At 50.0% G+C, this 8488-nt stretch overlaps 1 pseudogene; it reads left to right on the top strand.

Moving 5' to 3' along the window:
- The first annotated feature begins 1260 nt into the window (after positions 1-1260).
- On the top strand, positions 1261-1771 carry LOC127211571 (40S ribosomal protein S14-like; annotated as a pseudogene).
- Positions 1772-8488: the final 6717 nt, after the last annotated feature.

Raw genomic sequence — 8488 nt, 5'->3', positions numbered from 1 at the left:
AAACCCTGTCTCAAAAAACAAAAAAGAAAAAGAAAAAAAAAAAAAAAAAAAGAATCTGGGCCCTAGGGCTGAAGAAATGGCTTGGTAGATAAGAGTATTGGTTGTTATTTTAGAGGACTCAGGTTTGATTCCCAGCACCCATATGGCAGCTCACAGCAATCTATAGCTTTGGTTCCAGGAAAACTGCTCCCTTCAGGCCTCCTCAGACACTGCATACAAATGGTGTGCAGACATGCAGACAGGCAAAACACCCATGTGCATTTAAAAGAAGAAGAGGGGCTGGAGAGATGGCTCAGTGGTTGAGAGCACTGGCTGCTCTTCCAGAGGTCCTGAGTTCAATTCCCGGCAACCATGTGGTGAGTCACAACCACCTATACTGGAATCTGATGCTCTTTCTGGTGTGCAGGTGTGCATGCAGATAGAGCACTCGTACACAATAAATAAATAAAATATTAAAAAGAAGAAGAGGAGGAGGGAGAGGAGGAGAAGGAGGCAGCAGCAGTGGCGGCAGCAGCTGGGCCCCAGAAAATAGAGCAGATCCTGTGAGTAAGCTTATATGCTTAAACTTAACTGGGACATCTAAGTCCAGGGAAGAAAGAGTAAAGGAGAAACAAGTGAGGCAGGAAAGGAGAGGATGAAAATACAAACCAAGTTGGCCAGGGTAGCAAATAAAAGTTTCTCTTGGCAGATTCGATCCCAGATGGGCTACATAGAGTGATCACATTAGAAACAGAGAGAAAAGGCTGGGTGTGGTGGCACACACGCCTTAAATCCTAACACCTGGGAGGCAGAGGCAGGCAGATCTCTGAGTTCGAGGCCAGCCTGGTCTACAGAGCAAGGTGCAGGACAGCCAAGGCTATACAGAGAAACCCTGTTGAAGGAAGCAAGGAAGAAGGAAGGAAGGGAGGACAGAAAGAAGGAAGGAAAAAGAAAGATCTCACGCCACAGAAAGCAGCTGCTCAGAGATGAATATCTGTTTTAAAGCCTCTGTTTACATAATCCCTGGGTTCACTGCAACCGCAACACAGTGGACACAGTCAAACCCTAAGTCTCACTCCCGAAGGAGGGTAAAGCAGACAGATGAGGTGACAAAAGTGGCATGTGGATTATCTAATAACAAGTGGCCCAATCCCTGGGTTGAGGTTTAGATGGGGTGGCAGAGGAACTGAGTCATGCACCTCCTGCACAGTCTCCTGGCTTCTGAGTTAACGGACTAAAGTGACCAGTGAAAACAAGATCCTGTTTCCGGGTGTGGGAGTCTGGCGGTGACGTTCAGAAATGGCACCTCGCAAGGGGAAGGAAAAGAAGGAAGAACAAGTCATCAGCCTTGGACCCCAAATGGCTGAAGGAGAGAACATATTTGGTGTCTGTCACATCTTTGCATCCTTCAACGATACCTTTGTCCATGTTACCGATCTTTCTGGCAAGGAAACCATCTGCCAAGCGACTAGTGGAATGAAGGTAAGGGCTGACAGAGATGAGTCCTCTCCATATGCAGCCGTGTTGGCTGCCCAGGATGTGGCCCAGAGGTGCAAGGAGCTGGGCATCACTGCCCTACACATCAAACTCCAGGCCACAGGACCAAGACTCCTGGACCTGGAGCCCAGTCAGCCCTCAGAGCTCTTGCTCGCTCAGGGATGAAGATTGGGTGGGTTGAGGATGTCACTCCCATCCCCTCTGACAGCACTCGAAGGAAGGGAGGTCGTTGTGGTCGGCGTCTGTGAACAGGACTTCTCAAGTTATTTTCTGTTAATAAATGGCTTTGTATAAGCTAAAAAAGAAAAAGAAAAAAGAAAGAAAGAAAGAAAAGAAAAGAAAACAAGATCCCAAGACAGGACCAGGCAGCCACCAAGGGGAAAAAACAACAAAGTGACTACTGTCAAAGCTGGGGCCTTGTGTGGCTGTTGCCTCCAGGCTGGCTGTGATGGGTGACTTCTTGAGTCAGAGCTGCTGGGATCACCTGGCCAATGCACTCCCAAGACTTTGTTCCTTAGTATTCCTACTCGGAGGGTTGAGGAGGCTTCCCAGGGCTGTGTGAGCAGTTAGCAATTGCTGAAAAGAGGCCAGTCTGGCTGTGTGGCAGCCCATAAGTTGCCCAAGGGGTACTAGAAGTGATATGGTTGTTACCCAAGTTGGGGTGGGGTATTTGGTGAGGCAGCTGCCCAAAGCGTCCATATTACTCCAAGTTAGCCTCTCGTTCATGCTCTTGTGTATAACCCCAATAAGCTCACAGGTGCATCAAGCAGGACTTGGAGTTGTTTCCTTGATGTGTCATTCCCCTCTGTGTATAGGATGAACCGAAATAGACTCTCCAGGAAAAGTCACACAATAGACTTTAACCAATCATTAAAAGGGCAGAGAATGCTGGACACCCCCCCCCCCGCCCCCAGCTTCGCATAGCTAGGAGAACCCAGGCCAGAGGCTGGAAAAACCACCACCATCCAGTCCCTATAATCTGCACAGGACAGCATGGTACACTTATAAGGACTGTGGGTTCCAGAGAGCCAGAGTTTGAGCCCGGGCTGTGGCTATGACCTTATACAAATCAAATACCTCTCCAGGTTTCCGTAGTTTCCTCTCCAGAGTGGAGCTAGCACCAATGACTGTTGTCAGAATTAAATCCAAGACGCCCAGAGCATGGGCCAAAGTGTCCAGTAAATGGTGGCTGTTGTTACTTCTCCTGCTCTGCCACCACTTTCCCAACTCCTTTCCCCCCTCTGACTGCAGCACCCCTACCTCTTCCTCACCACTCCCCATCTTCTACAGGATCGTCACTGGGGCCTGAACCTGGCTGTTCCCTCTTCTTCCTGCTCGCCCCAGGCTTGCTCCCCATGAGCCTGTGCCATTCATCTCCCTGGTGACCTGAGTATGAACTGAGAGATGGATGTGGGGCTGGTGCAGGCCAGGGTGGTAATGCGCTCCCTTATCTCTGTGCCCCTCACCAGGGCCCAGTTAATTTTCTCTTTGATTTTAATATAGATTTATTGAAAGTTTCAGTTATCAAAACAAACTGTAGCAGCAAATTGGTGTTCTTTGCCGGCCTACAAGTGCCTATAAAGCTGCCATGCTTGGGGACGAATGGCGCTCTCCAGGAGGTCAGTCATGGCAACAGGATGTCCCTGGGGGCGCACACACGGCAGTTTAATATTTTTCTTATTAGCCTTTTTCTTCTTGGCTGTCGAAGCCTCCCCCTTTTAAATGGGAACCCAAATGGAACCAGCCACCTGCCCGGGGAGACGCTCTTCCCTGAACTGCCCCACTCTCCGTGTTCCCTCTGCCTCAGCCTCCTCCTCGGGACTCCTCTCTTATCCCTCCCCTTCCCCACTGACTGGGGAAAGTCATGATGCCATACTCCACAGATGCGGCTCACAGACGTCATGCCTCACAGTCCTGCCCCGCCTATCCTTTGCCAATAGTCAGAAGCAGGGGACCCAAACACCCTCCAGATCTAGTACTCTAGGGGGGTGGTGGAAGGGAAAGAGCAAAGTTCAAAAGCAAACGAGACACTTTCGGAAAGGACTCCTGCCCTGCCAACATCTACCGGACTAAACAGAAACAAAAAGGAAACGAAGGAGCTGGAGAAACGGTTCAGCCAATAAAATGCTCAGTGTGTAAGCGTGAGGACCCATGCGCCAATTGCCAGCACCCACTCAAGAAGCCGGGTTTGGTGGTACACTGTAAGCCTAGAGCCGAGGAGGCAGAGGCAGGAGGGTTGCTGGGGCTCGCTGGTCAGCTAATCCAGTCAAGTTGATGAGCTCCAGGTTCTATGAGAGATCCAGTCTCTAAAAATACAGTGGAGATGCAATTGAGGAAGACACCAGCGTTGACCTTCACATGAACGTGTCTGCACAGCCACACATAACCGCTGACACGCACACACAGGGTGATAGATTCTCAGAAGGGAAGTGGGCAGGTTCTGATGTCAGCACAACGATCACGTGATTTCATTCTAACTTACGCACTGCCCGTTCAACATGACCTCTCCTCTCCATCCCAGTTTGATTTTTGATTCTCGATCCATCTCTAAGGAGCAACTTGACTTTTCCTACCTCCACTGACTTACACCATAGCTCAAACCACTAGGCTATGGAATCAGTTCTGTTCCAGAGCTGGGTCTTCATGGCCCCTTCTCGGTTTGTGACACTAAGTTCCATACCACATTGCAATTCCCAGTGTTCCTTCCTTCCTTCCTTCCCTCCTTCCCTCCTTCCTTCCTTCCCTTTCTTGTTTTGTTTTGTTGTGACAGGGTTTCTCTGTGTAGCCTTGACAGTCCTGGACTCACTTTGTAGACCAGGCTGTCCTCGAACTCACAGCAATCCACCTGCCTCTCCCTCCCCAAGTGCTGAGATTACAGGCGTGCGCCACCACAACCAGCTCTTCCCTCATCCTTAAACAGCATCTGGCAGCAGCCAGGGCCACTGCCCTTCCTCAGAACCATGACTGTGACTGAGGATCCTGGGCACTACATCTCTGCAGGCTTGAATCCTGGCTCCAGTGCTTATCAGTTCTGGGCCTTGGAGAACCTCTTTATGGGTTCATGGTACCTTGTGTTCCTATGTCCTCTTGTCTAAGTGTCTCTCTGAAATAAATGACTTGCCTGGGTGACTTGCTCCTGCATATTCTGTGACCCTCAAGGAGACCGACTGTGTGGTAGTCTGTGAGTATACAGTTGATGTCTAGGTAAGGACAGGCTCTTTGAGCCTGCTTCCTCAGCCATAAGCTGGATACAATGCCTGCATCTCCAATAGAGTGAAGAAGCACCTCTCACAGCGCCAACCAGCACAGACTAGGGACTCAGTGACTGAAACAGCCATCGTCTGCTTTGCCTTGACCTTGGTCATCAGCCACCTACACTTCTGCTTTTCCTTCATTCTGTCTCAGCTTCAAGTTCAACTCTCTTCAGCTGCCTACTGGGGCACTGATCACTGATCACACACTGCTGTTCACTCTGACCTCTTTAGTGTGGCCCTAACGTCCCCCCTCCTCCAAGCCACCCTCCCTTGTCTTTTCAAACTCATTCATGAATGGCTGGCTGCCTCCTAGTGCCTCTGCCCAGTTCCTTGGCCTGCCTCGTAGTTTGCCTTCAGTGAAGATGTTCCCAGGCCTGCCATCCATGCTACCTGGCTGTGCAGTGGGTTAGGTTAATTCTGGGCTTCCAGCTTCCTGGAGAAATACCAATCCCTGACGAGGTCCTCCCACCTCAAAACCTCCATTGTGCCCATCAGCCAGAGTTACTGATACCAATGATATCTGTCACCTGGAGTGCCACTGATACCTATCCCCCGGGGTGCCACCGATATCTGTCACCTAGGGTGACACTGATATCTGTCACCAAGGGTGACATTGACATCTATCACCTAGGGTGCCACTGATGTCTGTCACCTAGCCTTGAACTCTTGTGCTTGGTGTGCTCAGTCTCTGTGCGGCCACGAGGCCATGGCACTATCCTGGAGAGTGGAAGAACGGCTCCCTCCACTTTCCACCCAGCCAGGGCGACACGATACCCACAGCAATGTTGTTGGAGCTTCTTCTACCTATTTCAGTGCTTTTTCTTCTCAGTGTGCACGTCTGCTACCCACAGCCTAGCCAGAATAGGATGACTTTACTCAAGAGTCATCTACTGAACCCGAGGCATGATCCTCCTTCCACCCACACGCCCCATTCCAGAACCAGCTCACTCTGCCCAGCTCCTCTGTTGTCTGTCTTCTTTCTGTCTTTCAAGCTGCGCTGGCCCTTCGGTAACACAGTGTCCCTCGGGCTGTCACCCACCCTATGGCAGCCATGATGGAATACATCTGATCCAGTTACAGGTGTGCTCCACATTGTCACATTTGATCTTCACAAGGCAAGCCTCAAGAGACAGAGCAAATTATAGACCCCATGTAAATAGATTCAAATAGACATTTGGGCCGGGAGACGTTGCCCAGCCCTCCCCGCTGGATACAGCTCGGCAAGTATGAACTCCAAGCTCACTGAGCCCCTCGCTGCATCATGCAGCCCTTCGGAGGGCAGTGAATACATCCTCCTGCTGCTACCCACCCCCCACCCCCACCCCTGCCCTCCCAGACTAGTGGGGCGTCATCCTCGCCCTGGGCCCTCTGTGATTTCAAAGCTCCTCCTGTTCAGTCCTCTATAGTCGGATTTACCTGAGCTTCCAGCCTGCTTTCTTTTCGGGTCTCCCTTCAGTGCTAGGAATTAAATCCTGGCTGTCGCTCATGCCAGCCGGGCACTGGGCCACTGAACTGTGGCCCTCTTGTTACTTTTTCTGCATTTTGAGACAGGGCCTGACTAAGCTACCTAAACTAGCCTTGAACTCTGTCTGTCTGTCTATAACTAGAGAGGCACTGAGCTTGTGATGCTCCTGCCTCAGCATTTTGAGTAGGGGATTATAGTCCCATGCGACCATGCTGGTTCCTCATTATTTCTTTTGATGTCTCCTCTAGCTGAAGGACTAGCTATTGTTTGTTTATGAAGGCACTTTGCGTGCTGGGCCTCCAAGCCTTCGGCGGCAGTGGTCCCTCCGCTAGGGGTGCTTTTCCCATCCAGGGAGCCTGCCAGTCCCACTCTGCAGCGCCCACCACTCCACAGGCCAGGAGCTTTCTCAGCAGCAGTGAGATCACAGGAAGGACTTTAGGAGGACACCCTAAGGCGCTTCCTCTAGGGACTCCAGCAATTTTTCAAGCTCCAACAATATTTTTTTAAAAATCTACTTTGTGTGAGGCTCTTTGAAAGCAGGACAAGGACATGCGCAGTAGACACAGCTCCTGCCTCCACAAAGCTCAACTGTAGCGAGGGAAACATAAGTCACTGTCACAGCGAGGGTTCACAGACGAGGCCCCTAATGCAGCCTGGAGAGGCTTTTCAGGGAAGATAGAGTCTAAGCCAGTCCTAAGAGTTGAGTAGAAACTTCCCAGAGCAATGAGAGGGAAGATAAGAGGGAAGAGGCTGAGGCCTTCTAAGCAAAGAAAAGAACGCAAGCTACAAGTGTAGCCGAGCATACCTGGAATCCCAGCACTTGGGAGGCTGAGGCAGAAGGATCACAAGTTCAAGGCCAGCCTGGGCAACACAGCAAGTCCAAGGACAGTCTCTACAACTTAATGGGACCCTAACTCAAACTGAAAAATTTAAAGGTCTGGTGATGCCAGTCAGTTAATCTGGAACAGCAAGCCAGAGCATTTGATCCACACAGTCGACGCCCCAGCTTCAATGCCCAGGGCTGCAAAACATCATGACTTAAAAGCCAGGCTTGGAGCCCGGCAGTGGTGGCGCATGCCTTTAATCCCAGCACTCAGGAGGCAGAGGCAGGCGGGTTGCTGTGAGTTCTAGGCCAGCCTGGCCTACAAAGCGAGTCCAGGACAGCCAAGGCTACCTGTCTCAAACAACAACAACAAAAATAATAATAATAATAAAGCCAGGCTTGGTGGTACACACTGCTAAGCCCAGTATGTGTGAGGCCAGCTTAAGCTCCAAACATAGTGAGTTCTGGCCAGCTTGGACTACAGAGTGAGGCCAAAAAACTAACAAATAAAACAGCATAAGCAAAGGCATTAGACAAAAATATGGCCAATGTGGAGTAGAATGTGGCAGAGCAAGTGGTGACAGAGGACTCGAACTCCGTAGGCAAGAGTTAGACACCGTAGAGTCTTATAAAGCCTTCTTTGTAAGTTTGGGTTTTTTTAGTTTTTTGTTTGGTTGGCTGGTTGGTTGATTGGTTGGTTTTGGTTTTTTGAGACAGGGTTTCTCTGTGTAGCCATGGCTGTCCTGGACTCACCTTGTAAACCAGGCTGGCCTCAAACTCACAGCGATCCGCCTGCCTCTGCCTCCCAAGTTCTGGGATTAAAGGCGTGCACCACCACGTCTGGCTTCTTTGTAAGTTTTTAAACCTTGAGTTAGAGCTTTACAATATGAGCCAAGCTGGTCTTTAGCTCCTGACTCCTACAGTCAGCCTCCCTGGATCTGGGACATAAACTGCTCTTAAAGTTTTTGGGTTTGCTCTTAAGGGTGATTGCCCTGGAGGGCCAAAAGCCAGGTGATAATGAGGTTGGTTGGTCATTCACTCCAACTGCCTTCTTTAGATGCAAATTTTGGATCAGTCTCAAGTTGATGCTGGTGCTCCTCAGCCCACACCTGGAGGAGCAGGCAGCGGCTCTCACCCTGCCTAATGCTAGGACCCTTTAATACAATTCCTCAAGATATGGTGAGCCCCAACCATATATATATATATATATATATATATATATATATATATATATATATATATATATATATATATTTTGTTGCTACTTCATAACTGTAATTTTGCTACTGTTATGAATCGTGATGTAAATATTTGATGTGCAGGATATCAGTTATGCAACCCCTGTGGGTCAGTTTGACACCCCAAGGGGTTGCGACCCACAGGCTGAGAGCCGCTACACTAGAGACCTGGAGGGAGGCAAAGTGGTATGAGGGAGCTTCCCTGTGCTCCCCACTCCGTGGTGAGGAGCAC

This window comes from Acomys russatus, chromosome 29 (genome assembly GCF_903995435.1).
Source record: "Acomys russatus chromosome 29, mAcoRus1.1, whole genome shotgun sequence".
NCBI lineage: Eukaryota > Metazoa > Chordata > Mammalia > Rodentia > Muridae > Acomys > Acomys russatus.
Note: the sequence above shows the minus strand (reverse complement) of the source record. Positions and strands in the feature narration are given on the sequence as shown.